The sequence below is a fragment of the Nycticebus coucang genome, chromosome 7 (assembly GCF_027406575.1).
Source record: "Nycticebus coucang isolate mNycCou1 chromosome 7, mNycCou1.pri, whole genome shotgun sequence".
In the NCBI taxonomy this organism is placed as follows: domain Eukaryota; kingdom Metazoa; phylum Chordata; class Mammalia; order Primates; family Lorisidae; genus Nycticebus; species Nycticebus coucang.
The window spans coordinates 73,088,483-73,109,339 of record NC_069786.1 but is presented as its reverse complement, the minus strand read 5'-3'; the positions used below and the strand labels follow the sequence as shown (position 1 = coordinate 73,109,339).

At 39.0% G+C, this 20,857-nt stretch overlaps 1 long non-coding RNA gene across 1 annotated transcript; it reads right to left on the bottom strand.

Annotated features, from left to right (window-relative positions):
• Positions 1 to 4,604: 4,604 nt before the first annotated feature.
• On the bottom strand, positions 4,605 to 20,522 carry LOC128590005 (uncharacterized). Its single transcript, XR_008381172.1, has 3 exons — positions 20,396 to 20,522; positions 20,198 to 20,280; positions 4,605 to 4,637 (listed from the first exon to the last, which is right to left on the bottom strand). It is a non-coding gene; the product is annotated as an uncharacterized LOC128590005 (long non-coding RNA).
• Between the last annotated feature and the right edge of the window lie 335 nt (positions 20,523 to 20,857).

Sequence of the window (20,857 nt, the reverse complement as noted above, 5' to 3'; positions counted from 1 at the left end):
ACACGCTGTTGGAAAATTGATACCAATACACTTTTTCAACACAGGGATGCAATAAACCTTCAATTAAAAAAAAAATGCAATGTCTACAAATTGCAATAAAGCCAAGTGTGATAAAATTAGGTATGTCTGTACAATAGTCAAGTGGGTCTATGCCTGGATGGAAAGTTTTAGCCAATAAGGTGCCTCTGTAACTTGCAGTCAGCATGCTCTGTAATTTTCAAACTGTTCTAAGCTCCGGAATCCTATTGTGGAGCCACTGTTGGTGAAAGAACCAATAGTCCTTCTCTTCATGATCCTCTTCCTGCCCCCACTGGACCAAATCTCAAACAACTATATACTTCAGGTAGACAGGTTACTTCTTCAGACCCAACTCCAAAGTTGAATTCTACCCAGGTGTTAAATACAAATGCCTGAACCAACATCCAGATGTTAATTTTAATGTCTCAACTAAATATGCCAGGGCCACAGCTACCTGGAAACGAATGATATAACCAGATTTCAGAAGGGAGTAACTCTGATTTAGGCACCAGGTAAGTCAACACTCCCTCACCACGTGTCTCATAATTGTTTCAGCACATAAGTGAGAATAGGAAAGTGAGATCCCATCGCAGAGAGGAGGAAAGGTGAAGATGCAGCTCATTCTGCACTCAGATCTCCTTCTGGAAAGGATCAGCGTAGGGTAGCAGATTGTGGCCAAAGGGAGGCCCAGCTGCACCACTGCAGGAATCAGGACAAGGCAGAACTGAATCTGTTCATGTGTTTTGTTCGCTTGCTCACTTTTTAATGAAAAAAATATATATCTTTTGTGCTTTCTGTGTTTTTGAAGAATTTTAGCATTACAAACTTATTAGTTTTGTTGTTAGAAAAATAAATCATAAATATTTTAATAATGGTACAAACTGCAAATTTGATAACTACTTCTTCTAAGAATATATTAATTTCTTTAAAAACATGATATATAAAGTAATATGTATGTGGGCATGCATATTTTAAAGAAACCAGTAGTTAGCATAGTACTTCAAAGAAAAAAATTGTGAATATTGATTTTTTTTCCCCCTAATGAGATATTACCTGGGAATCACAGCCAAGGTGAGACTATTTAGACCATTTTATCATTAACCTTTCTCCGTATGTAAATTCACACACATCTAACTATAGAATATGCTTGCTATATCTCTAAAGGGATCCCTATGCTGGTATAAATCCTTATTTTGAAAACAAATAGTTTTATCTTATTTCTAATGTACTCCAAAAGTTTTTGGAACAGCCTGTTTCTAAGTTTACTCATGAAGTCTTTCTGTGTCTTAAAAACGGACTCTCCCCTGATACAGTCTAAACTCATTTTCTTCTCCGGGGTCTGGTGAGATGGAGAAGGTGGGTTGGGTCTCTCCAGGTTCCACATCACAGCCCCCAGCTTGTTAATTACACTTCCCTTCAGCCTTCTCTTCTTCAGGATCAATAACCTACCTCCTTGCCTTGTGTACTTAGTTTCCAATCCCTGCCATCATATTCCTTCTTCTGTACATGAATTCTTTGAAATTTTCATACATATGTTTTAAGTTACATACCCAAAACGTAACACTCAAATAAAAGCCTGACCTGCGATAAATTTTACGCAAGACTTATTTGCTAGCTGCAAATGATACTTGTCTCAACATAGCCCAGGATAATATCTCTTTTTTAATGCCATCACTAGGTTAATGACTCATATATTTCTGGAATGCCAGATCTTCTCTGGCCAAGTTTATGTCAAATTATACCCTCTATCCAGCCCTTTCTCCTACTACCACTCCCCAAAGGAAGTCACTGTTAATAAATTTATATCTTAGTTCTTCCAGCTCTTTCTACTTTAAATAAAGAATATTCCTGCATTTCTCTTTCTTGATTTTCAACCACAGGCAGGCAATACCTGTTGACTTCTCTTCATAAAAGCTGAAGAATTTCACTCATGTATATGCCTTTCTTCTCTCTCCATATTCTTCCCAACTTGTGTTAATTCATAATTTTTTCAGCGCTTCAGATGGGTAGCTGTATTTTACTTACATTTCTGTATCTAGCAGCTTTTGAAAATAGTTATTGACTTTAATACTCTTAGATAAGAAAATTAATACACCTCTGGACTTCTGTCAAGGTATAGGTTTTACACTATCCAAGTTTATATATTTATATTTTTAAATAAATGTTATGACTCCTGGTATTATTATCATTATTATTATGCAAATGTTATTTATTGTTGACACAGGAAGATAGAAATTAATACTATGTCACCAAACTCATGCTATTCAAACTAGAGTGTTCCAAGCATCACAGATAGTCAAATGGATTTTCTTAGCATGAACTCCACTAACCCCTCAAAAAGATGCCATGATTTAGTTTACTTCTTGTTTGGATCCTCACTTGCCAGGCAGTGCTATAAATACTATGACTTAATTGCAAACTGTTGTATATAATTAACTTCAATTCATTGGAAGGGTATAAGAGTAACTCTCAAAATCAAAAGAAAAGCTAAGGATGAATTGACTATAAACTTTTAAGATATTTTGACTGTAAAACTTTCAGGAGAGTGAGCACTTATTACCAGAAAAGAGCATCTGATTGTCTCAGCTGGGAAACACAGCTAGGAATGGGGCATCTCAACTCAGAGTCCCCACTGAAGGTGCATGCAGCAGGGAAGGGTGGTTCTCAAAACAAAATCAAGAGGCTATCTCTAGAAGAAAGAATAGAATCAGAATAGACAAAACAACAGCGTTTATTGCTCACAATAGCATTTGTCACATTTTTCACTAATAAATAATTTGGATATTGCCCTGCCCAGATTTTATGTTCTGCAAAAGAGAAATTACAGACAGCATTGTTCTCTTAATCTGCATGCTTAGCACAGTGTCTGCCTTATAACAAGCACTTACAAATTAGTTCTTGAATATTGTTGAACAGAAGAAATGCTGAGGGCCTCCAGGATGTATTGCATAGACTATTTGTACTGGTTTATTTCGATAAAAACACATTAAAGAAGGCCTGTTATCATGGAGGAATACAGCCTAAGTCTTCTATTACAAGTATTGGTGTAAAGAAGGATGCCTCTCAAAAACTTCTGGATCATGGAAGCATCCCCAGATCTTGTCTACACACCGCCCAAACAACAGTAGTATACAATGACCTGATCTGAAAAACTGGCCAGCAATTAGAATTTTCATATTTATGCACCATGTCACAGCTGACAGCATGGGGATCCTGACAGCCAGGAACCAGTAATGATAATAGTCAATACATGATCCAATATCTCCTCTGACAAGCTCTCTGATTTCCCAAGAAATCAGCCCTCTCTTCACCCCTCTCCATGCCACTTTGTTCACTTCTTGACCAATTGCCTGAGAGTTATTTGTTTACATCCCTGCCTCTCCAGCTAGAAAAGAATTAAATATGTCTGATTCATCTTTGTATCCCTAGTGTCTAGCACAGGACTTTGCAAGTGAGAAATACTCATTTAATGTTTATTGACTCTAAATAACTATCAGGAAAGAGAGTCTTTGATGAAGAAATATAAGGAGCTTCTTCTACTCAGTCCAGCCTCTTAAGAGAGAATATTCTATCTTTATCTCGAATAATAAATCCCCTTCTAAAAAAAAGAAAGGGAGGGAGGAATGAAGGTAGGAAGGAAGGAAGGAAAGGGAGGGAGGGATTAAGGAGAACTTTAGTTCTCTAATCTGTAGAGAAGTTTTTAAATTCTAAGTTCTTTTTAAAATAAACCCATTTGCGGATTAGCCAGAGGGGTATCTCTAAATCTAATGATAACAAAAGAAAAAAAGGAAGAATTCAGAAATTATCTTCTTCAAGGATTTTTCTTTCCTTTATATCCATCAAGGAGAGTATTAATGAGAAAGGCTGGGCAGGGGTCACTAATTCCTCACTGATGTCAAAAATTTAGTTTCACTTTTCAGAGGCTGTTCATGGCCATGCCTGTGAAATCTGTAATTCATCTCTAGACAATAAATAATTATTACTGATTACTAAGAAATAAGTCAACAAAGATATTTTCCTGTTTACATTCTTATCAGACTGTATCAGAACCATCTGTTTTCAAGTTTGCTGGTACTGTTTTTAAATTTTTATTTTTTTTATCCCCAGGGATAGAGTCTCCACATTGTTCTCTGAATACATGCATGCAAAACTGCCTCTGAAAGCACAGTTGTGGTTTTCACTGAAACCTTCGGGTAGGAAACAAAAAAACATATATTCTTCTGTGAAAGAAGATGAAAAGAATTTAATCTATCTTCAAGTGAAGACTATGTTGGGGTCGCTTTCATATCTAATTACCGTCTCCTCATGTGCATGGGTGACCACTGATTTTGCGAAAGGTATATATGTGGTATTTTATAATGGTGAAATAACTCCAACCTAAAAAGCTATTCTAGTAAAAGACCCTACTCATATGAGAAAGATTCTACAATTTTAAAACAAATAATATGTAACCTCTTTGCTTCATTGTTCATCAACACCAACCTCCCGTGATACAAGCAATAAATAAGTTTGTTCCATTGCCAAGGAAACCAGAGCATGAGATTTTAAACTGTGGTACTCACCAAGTTGCTACATGGCTTTGGGCAAGCAATTAACCTTTGGTGTCTCAGTTACTTCATCTGTAAAATAGGAATACGGGTTTTACACAGGTGTGATGCCTGGACTAATTAGTATAATTATCATTATTGATGAGAAAATAATGTTGGTCAACTAATATCGTATCTCCTGATAGCACCTGAGAATCGCTTATATCTTTTGTATATTGAATCAGTTTTATAGGAGTCTGTAAAAAAAAAAAAAATGATGACAAAAGCCACATCTGGAGGCTGGGGCAATGCAGTTACAATGGTCCATATCGATATAGGCTCGTAGCCTTAAAGGATTTTTTAAAAATAATTTGCATTTATTATTTAGACATTTTTTAAACTTAGACTAAATATGCAAATTACACAAGTACAAAGACGTTTTTCAAGGCCCTCATTTAACTTGCAAGTTGCAATGCATCAGATGCTCTCCAGTTCATTAATAGGTGACACCATGAAATACTATAGCAGAAGTTTAGGCTAGAGCCATAGAATTCGGGGAAACCGAAGTCAAGTCAAAGTATAGACTGAAGACACCGCTCACCTACCATTCAGTAACCTCTACTTCCATGTGTGTATCTGCCCCCAAAGAACCCCAGCTCAAAAAGCCAGGACAGACAACAGAGGTTCATGAGATGCAACTGTACAGGACTGGGGGTGTTGAAGCTGGGGACAGTGGGGCATCCTTACAGCAGAGCACAGGTAAAGAGACATTCAGGAAGACAGAAATGCTGTTGCTCTTGCTTGTCATCTAGGACTCCTAGCGCTCGTCCTGGGTCAGGATAAAATATTTGCTTTTCAAAAAATTATCCTTACATGTTGGCAAAAGTGGCAAAGAGGGCAATATAAAAGAAAGAGTTCAAAGGATCAGTACTTGATGCTATAACCTCTGTGACCTCCAGTGTAGGTTTGTGTTGTTTCTAGGTCCAAAATTCTTGTTGGATTCTGACACCAGGAGATTTCCCTGCAGCAGAGAATTCTCTTTTCTTGAGTGGAATAGATATCAAGCCTCAGACTTCCAATTGCTCTAAAGAAACAACCTTAAATTAGTCTCTTGACAAGTCCGTACCAAGGACTCTATCCCTTTCCTCCATAAATGCTTCAAAAATTATAGGCAACAACTTTCAAATTGAAACTCTAATGCTATTTTCCTATTATCCTCACCTATCATATGAAACATAACAATTAGCATTTTTAGCAGGACTGAAACTGCTAACACAACTTCTCTATGTCCTACACCATTAGACTTGATTAGAAATCCCTTCACGATTAACATTCATCTTGCTGTATCTTTCTTGAAGGTTAATAATATCCACCATCTTCTCAGAGAGGAGGAGGGGAGCGTATTTCTTGAATAGCCGCGTGAAGCCGCCAGGAAAGGAAATTCCCCCCTCTGTCCACTAGAGGGTGGCTCGGTAGAGCCCGGGGAGGGCCGCCGAGGCCGAGAGAGGCACAGACGGCTCCCCGGCTTGCTCGCCTGCCCTGGGCTTGGTAAGAGGAGGGAGGCAACGGTAGCATTCATCACTCTCCGTCCCTCACCCGCAGTAGGCTTTCATTTCTAACAGACCTTTCTCAAATGGCCCGAAGTCAGTATTGGCCAGGCCATGAGAAAAAAAAATCAATCTCCAACAATACACTGCTTAAAATAACATCCAGTTTAATTCTTCCAAGTTCTTAACATTGAGTGAGATAAAGACAGAAAATGTATGAACAGGTTCTAAGTTTAAAAAATTCACAGATTACACAGCAGTGGATGTGCGCTTCAGAAGCGGATGTGAACAGCGCACACACATTACAGGGAAAAGCTTCTCCGTTATATACAATGCTTAGAGAAATGTACCTAGCCTTCAGCACACCAGCTGTTTCTGTTTATCAGCCTGAGTTGTCCACGAAACACAGTGGGGCATGTTGGAGTCAACATCCTACTTGACTGAGTTTTTAAGCCTAGTCACCTGTGCTGAGTTACATAATTTAGGAAGAAATATAAATTTTAGCAATGGAAAACAAAACTCCACAATTTCCCTCATCAACATACACCGTGTTCTTTAAAAAGAAGGGGTGGAGAATGAGCCTGTATTGGTGAACTCTCCATAGAAGGCAAAGCAAAATATAATGTATGTTTTCCTATCTGTAATATTGTTCAGTGTAGCAAGCCTGTGTGCTTGTTACAGGACAGCAAATGGGGTGTTTAATTTGGGATTCGAGGTAGTCTGGAGTCAAGGTGCAGCAGTTTTATTACAGAAATACAATTTTATTGGAGGCTAAAGATTTAATTTCCACCTTACGTAAAAAGCCATTAATGCATAGCTATTTTACATTTTGCATAGCATTTGATACATGCAATTCCTTTTAGTTTGAAAAGGTGGAAGAATCACAATATGTAGATTCAAATTCTTCAAAATTTCAGTCACAGATGACATTTAAAAATCAGCAATTTTCTATTTCTTCGTCATGGACTTGAAACATCTATCCCCTGGCTGAGCTCAGCACCACATGCTGGCCAGGTCTTCCTGAGAAGGTGAGCCACAAAGCCACCCAGACGCTTTTTGCATGGCAGGAAACGCTTTCTTTGTTTAAATTTGTCTGCTAGATGCCATTTTACTGAAACACCAGATGATCAGATGATATGGATAGCTTCCCTTCTATTGTGGGGAACTATATGGCTAGTTTCCCTTCCATATCTGTTAGGGGTTACATGTTAGTATCTGCTCAGCTGTCTGTATTTGGAAGAAAATAATTTGTGAATGTATTGAAAAGATTGAACTTAAAAGAAATAAATATTAGCTGTAAAGCTATACTAAAACTCGAGTTCAAATTTGGATGATTGCTGTCATTTTCTTTCAATATATTTCAAATATATTTATTACAAGGCACGTGCACACATGCTCGTACACACACATACACACCCAAATGCTCTCCTTCCATCTGTTTGCCTTTGTAGCGTTAGTTCTCTTCATCAACATTTCATACCTCCTCTTTACCACCAGGTGGAGCTCTTTGTTTATGGACATCTGTCCATTTCTTTTCTTTTCTTTTTTTTTCCTTCAAGATGTTACCGGACAAATGGCTCCAGAGCTAAAATACTGTTGCAAACAGGAAATTTTAACACACAGAGATAAAAAAAAAAATAAAGCTTTCCAAGCATTGGTATAATAAACCTTGGTTTAAGAGTCCTATTGCTACTAGATTTAATAGCTTACACATTTTCCTATTTACAACTTCTGCACACCAAACAGCAGAAAATAATATTGTTGTGTGTGCCATAAGCAGTGTTGCTGCAGGTCTATTTTATGTAGCACTATCGTTTTTTATAATCTCAAATGTTTGGCAAGTGCAGTCAAAAGGCAAAAAAAAAAAAAAAAAACCCAAACAATCAAATACGATAGGCTATGAGCCTCAGTTTTCTTAAGTCTTACTAATATATATCTCTTTGAGAAGAAAATGTTTTTCTTCAGACAAAAGAGAGTGGTAATTCTGCTGCAGGTAATAGAGAGCAATGTCAAAATCTTCTCTTAGTCAAATCCATCTCTCTTCAATTTGAATCCAGTTAATGGTAAGTAAAAAGCCATTTTAGCTTTGGTTCTGTTTAGGATCTAATTAAAACTGAGTACTATTAGCAAAGGTGCATTGTTCAATTATATTAATATTCTTATTTCAGGAACATAATCAAAGCTCATCTCATGAACAAAAGGCAGTCATATTTTAAAAACTAGAATCCTGATTTGCATGTGCAAATAACTGTGGAATGAGCTCACCTAAACTAGCTTGCCAATGACCTCAACCTTGATCTGGAAAGATCGTTTATTCCCAAGTAAAACATTCACATTCTCTATGCTAGCTCTATCTTGGATCTTTTCTCAAGGTAGCTTACTAACTGTGATGTTAGAAGGTTTTTGAATAACATACACATTTCTCCACACCAGGGAGTTAATATTTAACTGAAATATCATTTCTGTTGCATTTGAAATTTTAACCAGGATTGGTTCTCTTTGTGCTAATATATGTAAAATTTTGCTTAAGCATCTGCAAAGCAGTGAGTGGAAGATTTGTGTGTATGCTTTATTTCATCAGTCTGCCGGCCGGAGAAATCTGGCTTTTCTATTGGTACACAAACTGGTTCTTTGATCGGAGGCTGAATGTGAAGAAGCCCTTATACAACAAAATGCTGGAACCACCATTTTGCTGTGCGCTCCCATACAATAAAATGGTGGCACAGAGCACAGTTAACACTTTGTGCCCACCAGAGTTGCCTGTGAAAGAATTCTGTTCTCTAACCGACTATCAAGCTGCTTTTTAAAATACTGTTAGAGAGTGGGCAGAGGTTTGCTTTCTTTAAATACATAGAGAGAGAGAACAGTGTATGTGTGTGTGTGGGTGGGTGGGTGAGAGAGAGAGAGAGAGAGAAGGAGAGAGAGAGAGAAATGCCGGAAGAATCCAGCTGTGTACATTCGAGGAAAGGGTAGAAAGCGCTAGTCAAAAATTAACACTCAAGCTGACAGCGAAAGCGAACCTAAGTAAAAAGCACAGTTCCTGGAAATTGCTTCCAAACAGTTCATCGTGAATTTGGCCTTGATGACTCCTTCTATTTTAGCATTTACTGCAAGCCACTTTTGAGTTAGGAAATTTAAGAGAGTTTGTATTTTTCTTTCTTTCTTTTTTTCCCCCCTGGAAAAATTAAAAGCAAGCCCACATTTGACTCTCACCGGGCAACCCCACACTCTCATTATTCACAGAGGAGAAAGGGCCAATCTTTCCTTCTTCCTTCACTTCTTCTGTTCTTATTTTTAATCATTACAAATGCTGCCTTGGCTCCTTTTAAGTGTGGAAATTCTCATTTTTCTGCAGTGCTTCAGAATCACACAGACTCCTTGGGGATATAGTGAGGAGCTAACCAACTGCACATGGGAAATCAGAATGTTCGTGGTTAGAAAAACTGTAGCCTTTCGTAATTTTCCACATGGAGTTAAAAGTCATAAGCGACTTTTTTCTTTTCATCATAATGACTTTATTTGAGCACTTGGTATAGAGTGGTAGGTTCAAGCTTTAACATGTAAATGTACTAACGTGTCTTACAAAATTTAATTGGACTTCTTTCTATAAACATTTTCACTCATTTCAAGTGTATAATAGATAGGTTAAAACAGAATACCCTCCAAGATCCCCCCACTTCCAAACAGAATTATAAAGGACTACTGTCTGTAAATGAGGAATAGCCCTATAGGACCCACCACAAGTTATGTAATATGTGACATAGACCACCAGGGGCTGAACTGAAACTGCTAATACTTTTTTCATAGCATCATTAGCTAGAGTTAAACAAGGTGTCAAAGTGAAAAGATGGGGAGACTGACCTGGCTCATTATATTTGCATGCCTGCATTGTAATTATGCTTGCATTAAAATCAAACACTACTATTCAATTGTATGGTTTACATGTTAGCAAAATACTGTATATTACCTTTCACATTTTTAAATAATTAGTGTATTAATTTGTGATTACTATGTAAAATAATTTTCAATAAATAATAAAACTCTCTTGACAAAAATGTAATTTAAATTTAAAGCTAAGGCGAGGTTATTAGTAAACACTTTTCCCTATTGTACTTTATGGACATAAAATGAATCAATTTGTTTTGAAATTTAGATCTTAAATCAAAATCTGCCTCCAAGTGAGATGAGTGAGTCTGGGGCTCATGGAATAAGTTTGCATGCTTTCTTGACCTCGTGTTGACAGTCATCAGGAAAAAATATGTTCTCTTTGCAACAGCCAAGTTACAATTTGGAGACATCACTAGGCTTTTACATGCACTAATATTAGTTCCCCATGTATGTTAAATATAGCCAACCTAATAAATTTAGGACTGTGGCTGAGAAATAAATGTCATGTCAGTAATTCTCAACCAGATACAAAAAGAAGGATTATGTGATTGTTTAGTCCAAAAATTAAGTTTCATGTTTTTAATTGGTGTCACATCCTGTCCTGAGTCTATAGTACTTAAATCAAAGGCAACCATGTTAACCTGGAAAGGAAACATAATAACAACTTCTTTCATCCCCTGGCTCAAATGTCTTTATGCTCACCCCTAATTTTTGTTAAAACACTTACAGGCAAAGACAACAGGAAACAGTAAACATGGCAACACCATGAAAATAATTTTCGATGCACTATTTCTCTCTGTGTTCAAAGAGGGAGTCCTACAGGCAGCAGAGGAAACCCATGTATTACTAAACTCAACGCAGACAAAAACAACCTCCCTATCAGCAAAATGGACACCCTTCTTCATTTCATAAATCTTGTTTCCAACTAGACTAAAGCCAGGAATTGACTCCGTCTCTCACATCGATGGCCTGAAACTGTGGTGCGCCACAATAGTACGTTCAAAGGGAATCAGGAGTCACTGACAACAACTGTAGGAACAGGGATGCGATTATAACTGACGCCAATGCCTGGTCAGGCTGCTACAGCTACCCAGCAAGATTGCAGATGGTCTTGAACCCTTTGTATCTAAACAGAGACTCCAAGTGAATGATATACAGATAAACAACAATACCACAAACCATCAAACAAAATACAACAAAACCACAAAGATTTCAGATGGCAGGAGTTGGCCAACTCAACTCCTTTTCCTCCTCTTCCCTTCCCATTACCTCCTACCCAAACAAAAGCTTGTTAGGGGTTGAAGGCTCAGCAGGAAATGTTTTGCCACCCAGTCCCAAATGCTAATCCGTCACTGATGCCTTTACTATATTGAAATGTTTGGATTACAGAGGCAAAAGAACCAATAGAAATTACTTTACATGTGAAGCATGGAGATTTAATAATATGCCTAAGTCTATGTTACATTCATTTCACTTCCCCCTTAATCAAGGGTTATCTTTGAGGAGTGTATTAAAATTCAAAGTGAAGAAAAATTTAATTATCATTAAAGCAATAGTCAGCATGCAGCTTTTTGCTTTTTGTTCCTTTGGAAAAACGTTTTAAAAAATATGAATAGGTTCTCTTAGTAGATGATATAACATTTCTTAACTTGTCTAGATACACATTTCTTCATTTTCACAGATTCTGTATTGTTTTGAAATATGACATGCATTTGGGCCTCATAAACTAGTTCAAATATCTAACTAGATTTGATGTGCATTTGTGATTCATAAACTAGTATAAATATCAAGGCATTCTAATCTAGATATGGATAAAGTATTTAGAGGGAAACACAGTGAAAATGTCTTACTTTGTAAGACGGTTTGAAATTTTAATTTTATGGTATTAAATATTTGCAAAAAAAAATGTAACTACATTCAAGATATTTATTCTTTAGTATCAGTGGATTTTTCAGAAAAGTTCCATGAACTATTTTGCAGTTTTTGATCTCTTAGAATGATTAAGGTTTACGTCCTTTCAAGCAAACTCCTTTTCACGAAGATTTCACAAAGGTGGATACCTTTCCCTTTTGTGACATTCTTCTCTAGGGCCACAGTGTACATTCCTACAGTTGCTGGTTCCAAACTTCTTTTGAGGTCTCACCTTTCTCCAGAAAAATGTCAAAACCAGAAGCCTTTCAAAGTAGCTGCTGTGAACGCTGAGCCCTTTTCTACACAGACGGCCCGATGGCCTCTCAGTTGCCCTCAGAGACTTGCTTCAGGGGACACGCATAGCAGTCCTCCACACAGAGACACATCTTATGCCCTTTCCCGGAAGCAACACTTCCAGAAAATACGCTGACCATGGAGAAACAGCAGGGGTGAGAGAAATGGCAGAGGCACTTGAAACATCTTAACAAGCACTAATTAAATGTCTTACTTTAAAAATATGGCTTAAGAAAGCCAAATACAATAACTTCTTACAGATGGTTTTAGGAACTAACAAGACCTGTAGGAAGCGGCGCATTAAGATTAGTGTCCCCAAAGTCTCTTACGACCATTAGTTCCTGAAGGTGCGGTACTCTTTAGGAAGAAATGACCACAATTCGTCTGGAGTGAAGCTGTGTGGTTTGTTTCTCATTTCTCTCTGAAGGGAACTGTGCATCTGTTTCCGGGCATAACACCAGCAATTATTGAAATGGCCAATCACTTGAATATATAAAGGGAGCATTAGCAACCTTGAAGTTTGTTTTTTTCTGATGTGGTACCAAATCATCCTGAAAAATAATTATGAACACCAAGAGGCAGGAACTGTGTTTTGTCAAATCCATATCTCTGTTTAACGCCTAGTGGGCATTTTATAATTGTGCATTCATTTGTTGAACAAATATTCCTTTAATAGTTACCCTGTCTCGGTACGGGCTAAGTTTTGGAGATAAAGTAGTCAAGAAGTATAGAATCCGTGTGAGAATATTTGTTGAAAGGATGGATGGATGGATGGATGGATAGCAAAATGTGTGCAAGGAAAGGACAGGGTTACTCACACATGGGTCTGGTGGTCTAGTATGATATTCCTTTCGGATGAGACCCTTGGGCTGAGTTCACCAAGAGAAAAATAGAACCAGATCCCCAGGTGAGATCTCTCAAGACAACCCAGCGACAGTGACTGGTCTCAGCCTCAGCCTGAAACGAGGCGCTGGCAGAGTGACCTGCGATTCAGATCATGGGGCCTCTGAAGCTAAGTGAGGTTTCCCAGGACCTTAGAACCAGCTCAAGATTACTTTAGTACTAGTATTCTTGGTAGAATCTAGAGGAAAAGCCTCTGATAATAAAGGAAACTATGGGCCCAATACTTTTTTTTTCTGCTTTGAATGTATAACTAGACTAATGAGTATGTACATGTCTGACAGTATTACTGAGAAGAGACCTCTTATTTCCAGTTGTTTGTATAATGCCCTTTGGGAAGATATGTCTTGCTGCCCCAGCAGGCTTCTTATTCTCCTTGCTGCTGTTTGTCTTAATTCTATTCCAATTTGCCATGAATTCAACTGCTTAATACTAATGTTTTACACTCTGCCTATGCCTCTGATGCAGACCGGGGTTCAGCAGTGAAGTGAGTGTTAAAACCAGTAAGACTCTCTAGAGGGGTGACTGGAGGTTTGTACACCTGCTCTCTCCAAAGCAGCTGGCGGACCACTTGGGGGACGAAAGAAGTGTGAAGCAGGGGCTCTGTCGCAGAAGCTATGGCAGGTAAATCTGGTCAGCTGAAAACAATCCCAATCTAGCCAGGCCATTGGGGGTGGGGTGGGGGTATGGGCTTCAGTGGGAAAAATTTCTGCTAACATGGACATTTTCCATAAAAGAACTAGTTAACCAGATTTTCCTTTTGCAGCTACTAGTTTTGCAACATACTGAAAAGGAATTTCTGATTGATGGGGTTGATGGGCTAGGAGTCCCTGACCCCACAGAACCAGCAGTGCCATGTCACTCCTATATCCACAGCACTATTTTCTGACACCCCCCCCCAGTGAAAAAAAGAGTCTTTGCTGGAATCAATGGGAGAAAGCAAACTTGCTTTAGATGTGGTGTTGCTCCGTTCATATATTCACTCATCAAACATTTACTAAGAAACTCTCTGGTGTCATTTGCTGAATAACTCTATTAGTGCAAGTTGGAAGAAAGAAAGACTGCTAAAGGAACTGTTAAGAGGAAAAAATTACAAAGTTGTAGTGTTATAAGTTTCAGCCTTGGGAGAGTCCCAAAGCATAAGAAAATAAGGCTGTTTTTTCCTAATGTTATAGAGGAGGCCAGAATGTTTCAAATAATGCCGCTGATGAAGATGAGTTGATGAAGATGTCGGTGCTGCCATTCACTTGATGAGAGTTCACTGCATGCCTGGCACTGGGCCGGACAGCTTGCACTCATTTTGCTACTTAATTTCTACAACAAATTTGTTAAATAGGACAAATAGTTGCCATTTTACAGATGGGAAAACTGAGGCTCAAACAGGCTAAGTAACATCTATTACTACTAACATCTAGTAAATGGCAAAATGCAGATCCCAACTTGAGCAGCATCTGCCGCCAAAGCCCACAACACCGTGCTTCCTCTCTAATGTGATCTATTTGCTTATAGTTGAGGTCATTCAATATTCAAGTCAAAATTGAAACCATTTTCACTCACACGTGTGAGATTTGGGTGACTGTTTCTGAAGCCAGGTCTGAAAGACCATTAAGCTGGTTATGCAAATAAATATTTAAATGCAACATCCCCAAGTATTCTCCAAATCTCTGTAATATGTTACGGGCTCCAAATCCTATTCTTTGTGTTCCCTTTTGCATCAGATCTCCCTAAAGAGGTGACCCAGATACAATCTTTCAGATCCAAAAGGTGCTGCCCTTGCTGTCCCAGACAGCACAGCAATGCCCCAAAGCTAGCCCTATGGCAGCTGTGACCGCCAAGGAGCCCCCACAAGTGTGTAGCTCAGCAGGCCACTAAGACACGGACGCTCTGGCAGGGAAGAGGAAAGAATGAGAAAGGAAAGGTAAGACAGATGAAACCAGGAAGGAGAAGGGGAAACGTGCCTTCCTCAAGCTCAAACGCGCCTTGTCCCAAGTCCCTCCCCAGAGGGCTAAGTTCAGAAAGGAGCCAAGGGGCACATGGAGGGAGAAGACCTGGAAATCTTTTTTGTCACCTGATGCCTATGATGCAGGACAAGCCCCCGTACTGCATGGGTCTCAGTTTCCTTATCTGCAAAAATGAAATAACGATAAGGTCCATTTCACCAAATATTGAACATCTAATGAGATCATGTATTTTTAACAGCTTTATTGAGTTATAATTGACATATAATAAACTGTACATGTTTAAGAGATAATGCATTTGAAGGCGCATTTGTAAACCATAAAATTTTTATCTCCACCAGGCTCAGAATCCCTCAGTAGCTCCCTAATTTTTGAAGCCATTTTCTATTTGGTTTTTAAGAGCCTTCCTCACCTGGCCCAACCAGAAAAATGGTTTCTCGCCATTTTCTGACATAGACGCTCTGATAACAGTGAGGCCAGCCCTCTTCATTTAACATTCTCTCCGCTGGCTTGTCCCTCGAACACCAGGAGCGACCACCAAGCTCTGGCTGCTCATCCCTCACATCTTCATTCATTCGTACAGGCCTTGAACACTGAGCACGTACACTGCCAAGTGCTGTCCTGGGCAAGAAGGACAAGCACATTGTCCTCAGGGAACCTTTAGGAGAGCTCTGTGGCGGACAGGGTGTTCCTCGACCAGACTCATGCTTCCCGAGGAGACAGTTCTGGCTCTGGTGCCCTCTCCTCTATGAAACTTCTCTTAATTACCATGAACTAATCGTCTTATCTCTGTTTTTCTTATAGCCCTTGTAGACTGCTTCGTGTAATTCAGGGTGTGATTTTATCCTGCAAAATTCTTACAGGTGTAAGTACCACATAGGAAGCTAATTTTCCATAATCTTATAACCATATCAAATAGTAGACACACCAGATGCTTGTTGATTTCTGAAAACTATATCAGAAAAGCAGGTATGGGTAAGAAATTTTCCAAGGGAACAGGTCCCACAGTGGCCCTTCAGTCCCACCTGTGTGGTGGGCTGGTGGGCCCTGCTGGGAGGGCAGCATTACTGAGGACAGGCTGATTCACCGCCTGTCCAAAGCCAACCGCAGGGGAAGCCATGCTCAAGGACATCTTCCTGCTGCCAGGAAAAGACGAGTGTCTCCTAGCAACCAGATTCCAGTCGCTTCCTGTCCTGGGAGCCTGCCCGTGTGCTCACGGCTTTATTACCTAGGGTTTTGTATTTTGGCCTTTCTGATCTTTGCATTTATTCTAAATTCCAAAACTATAGGAGTAAAGTCTGATCCCCAGGCTAGCTGCAGAGATTAGAGCTGAGAAACCATTTCATTCACAGTCCTTTCAGAAACCACTCATGACTTTAATGGTTTTATCCTAAAAAGAGTGAATATATATTTTTAAAGATTTTATATCCGAGCAGTTGGTTTGAAAGGTGCTTACAAAGAAAAAAGAAGTGTGTATTCTTTCCATCAAATAATCAAAAAGTACTCAGATCTTGTGCAACGAGATGCACTATCATTCAAAACCTGTTTTAGCAATAAACCTTAACTTGGCAAATGCACAGACACAGAAAGAAAGGTAAGTCCAATCGGAAGAAAATGGCCCAAGGTCCTTAAAAGTTTTGATAGCTTAAAAGTATGCATGCTGCAACATTGATTGAGCATCTATCCACTTGTTCTTTCTAGAGATTTCTAGCTTCAATTTTAGGTACATACTATGACGTTTTTATTTTAGCAGGAATGAATTTTAGCAGGTGATGCTACTTTTTTAGTTTTCCCTTGCCGTTCATCAAGGCACAAGTTCCTCATCTATTTAAAAAGAATTATCCAGACGACATAGTGAAGAGCTCAAAACTAACCATAAGTATGTCCTTAACTACAGAACCCCATAAACATGAGTGAAAAGTCCGATTACTTTTCTCTTTCAAAAATGAACATTCAAGGACAGAAAAGAGTCACATGTGTCAGAAGACTGGTAAGTCCCAGAAGTCTTTCCCAGCAGGGGCGCCAAGGCCTGCTATGCCCTAGATGCCTGAGCAGCTAGCTCAGGCTTAGAGTCTGTGGTTCTGCATGTAGACAGGCAGTTTTGTGTCTGTGGTCTCAGGAGCTCTTCTGAGGGGTCCCTCATTTCCTCCCCATTTTCTTCCCTGTCTCCCACCAATAACCAATAATAATCACAAGTCAAAGATTAATTCTAAGAGTTTTGGCTGTGGTGGCGTTCCACTGAACCTAAGTCTGAGCCCTTCTCAGGATTTACAGATTTCCATGCTTTGGAAAAATATGGCCACAGCTTTAATTTTTTCATCATCTACTTCTGATATTTATTCTTGGATGGAGTTTTCACTAAGGGGGTGTTAAACATTCTCTCTAGAACAACTCCTGGGCTCTTGGCGTTCTGGATGTATTTATCTCAAGGGTGTAGGATTAATCATGTGGTTACAGCAGTGCACGCCTGCATTACCCTCACTCACTAAATAACCTCGTACATGGATCAAGGATTTCCTTATGGTCTCAGGCTGTTCTTTGTTCCCTGAAATGGTCAGAACACCCATCGAGTATCTTGGAAGAAAGGTATCTTTAAAGTCCATCAAAAACTTTTGGTTAAAAGGAAATACTGACCTGCCACCCACTTGTCTGAGTTCTGTTTTCTTAGTCCTTAATTGACATGAAATCACATAAAACACTTGATGTTTAATACTAGATGAGGTAAATTTAGCCTAATCATATTTTTCCAAAGCATTGAGAAAGTAACTCCGACTTCTCCTCTGGGCCTTTCAAACATTTAAGGAGCTAAGGACAGGAAAGGTCCTGGGAGGCCAGCCTGAGTCTCAGCCTCCTCAATCCGGCATTCTAATCACTGCACGAGATTCAAGATAATTTGAGAATAATAGGCCTGGGTCCCAGCCTTCATCATTTCCATTTTCATCATGGTTTACACAGTAATTGTAAACGACCAAGTTGATTAGTGTCTCCGTAAAGCCAAACAGATTGGGAGGAAGTGTAGAGTTTTAATGGCATAGGTTTTACATTCCCATAGACCTGGGTTAAACTCCCAGGTCTGTCATTTACTAGCTGTGTGACTTTGGGAAAACCACTAGACTTCTCTGAGCCTCATAACTGCTTACCTGTAAAACAGGGGTATTGATAACTATCTGTATGAAGATGATTGTGAGGACAAAAAGAAATAATATGGGCAAAAGATTTAGCATAGTGCCTGCAACTACTGTTCATTGAATAATAAATTATAATAAAGACTACTTTGACATGTGTGGTATATTAGATCATCTTATCAATTATCTGTTAAAATTTAAGTACAAAGCACTGTGTCTGTCAGTATAGAGATCTCTCAAAATTTTAGAGTCTCTCTTTCTTCAAAAACTTTATATCCTAATTATTAATCAAAGAAACAACATAGAAACCCATAGGAAAAAGTGAAATAGCAGTTGGAAGCAACTTCTCTTGGAGTACTTTCCATTCTCAGTAGAATCAAGTCTATCCCTGAAGGTGACAGTGACTCGGTTACTGCCCCGGGGGTCAGACCTAAGCCAACGATCGCAGTCAATGAAATAACATGAGCTTTCATCGAACAAATATATACTGACCTAGTACATCCCAGGCCCTGTGCCAGGTGATGGTTATGTAGGTCGTCCTGGCATTTATTTTAAGAAGCATTCCGAGTCTGTTTTAAGCATTCCATATGAATTAAATCTTTTAATCTTTCAACAAAACTAAGAGGGAGATATTAGCATCTGTCCTATTTTACAAATGAAAAAACTAAGCACAGAGAGGTTAGCTCACAGCAGAATATGAACAGAACCAAGTGCAGTGGTTCTAGGGGATGCTCTTCTACCCCCCACACCTTCCTTCTTCCTAAAAGTACCAGGTCAGCTCACAGGAGGGGACTGTTGGATGCCTCTGGGTTGGTGCCCTTGCTCCTCTTTTGAAGATGAATCCCCCAGCCCACAGGATTGGGGCTCTGCTCTTCCTTTCCTTTCAGCACTGAAGACCTCAGAGGGGACTGCAAAATCCCTGTGGACACTAACCAAGTTGTGTGTCCTCGGTCATCATATTTAAGCCAATCTCTCTCACTCTTCTGAACAAGAGTTATAAACACACTTTGATGCCTTAAAAAGATCTACCTTAGTGGAGGTTTACTTCATAATCTAATAAAATAAATTACTAACTCGAAAGCTATTGCAACCTTTGAAATATTATTTAAATGGTCCTAGACACAAATCATTTATAAAATTGAACTGTCATTTTATAGCGCAATGAAAATTAATATGCTCTTCTTGATTCCTATACTTGAACATCAGTTCCCTTATGTAAGACACTTTGGAACTTGGAGAGCTAAAATCTGAACCTTTCTCTCTGCCCAATCTTGTATCTCTTGCAATAAAAAGTAAAGAACACAAACCATCGGTAATAAGCAGAATGGAAAAGGAATGTTTATACAGAGCCTAGCGTCACTTCCTTTCCTAGTTCAACTGTTAGAGAAATACTTTGGAAAACAGAAAAAAAAGGCTTCATATTTCTACGTGGAAAACACCATAAAAGAAGAAAAATGGCTGCCCCAATAATCTTAGGACATAAATTTTTTTTAAGGGAGGAACGCAATCCTTCAGATGTTCTTTTCAGAATCTGGGCCATTTTGGGCACACGGCAGACTCCTAGACAGGTGCTAAGTTTTGTCCATAGCTAGCAAATGATATACAAAAATCAAAATTGCTCCCTTGAAGTTGAAATCCAAGAGCCTTCATGAGCAGCCTTATACGTATCTGAATGGGACAGAGTGCACACATGCATGTGATGGAGGCAATCCAGAGAGAGGCAAGCATTTCCCAGGGGCTGTTTGAAACAATGACAGATTATAAAATCCTAACGTGATTATGTTGGAACATGAAACACACACATACATACACACATACACTTGCTTGTGAAAAACATTTCCAAAATCCTTCCCAGTCAAAGTTTAGAAGAACACGTGCCCTGGACGTAGCAACCATAATTTCAAAATCACTCCTTTTATGAGCCCATTCCTCATCTCTTTATCACGTTGACACACTATTTAGGAAACAACAGAGAAAGAGAAATATGAAGTTGAAGACAGAAAATGTAGTTATAAAACAAAGCCACCCACCTTGCTTTCAGGGTCAGGAAGTACAATGGCCTTCTGTTGCAGCAAGAATGAACTTAAGACCCATGTGTTAAATGATCACATATCTATTCAAAAGAAAAGGAAATGGTTGTTTAAAAAGAAAGAAAAGCTCAAACCTTCTCCCATCAAGTCTTACCAAAAATAAAAATTAATAATAGTAGTAAAATAAAAGCAGCATACTGTGGCTGTCTGGCACAGGCAGAAAGCAGAGTCCTTAAGTCACTGTTCCCCTGTTTTGCAAAACAAAATAAAACCAAAAAGCAACAGCAAAAGATACTGTATGGCAGGAGGGGAAGGACCTTAAAACATCTTGTGCCCTCCCAGGTCCCTTCCAATATCTTCACTGTGGGCTGTGGAAGCCACACGGCTCAACACCAATGTCACCACTGGCTGCTTAAATGCCACAAAAGTACACTTAGGAACGAGAGGAAAGTGACTGACACGGGTATGTTGAGCCAGCCCCACTGCCACTAGAACAGCCTTAAATGCCCACACAAGGAGGATAAAAAGAAAAGCACATTTTGCAATAGAATAAATTCTTTTCTTTTTTTTTATTGAGACCGCGGAAAGTCACATGACCCGATACTGAGCCTTTTAGGAAAGCAACGAAATGGTAAAGAAAGGAGTAGGGGCTGCCTCCTT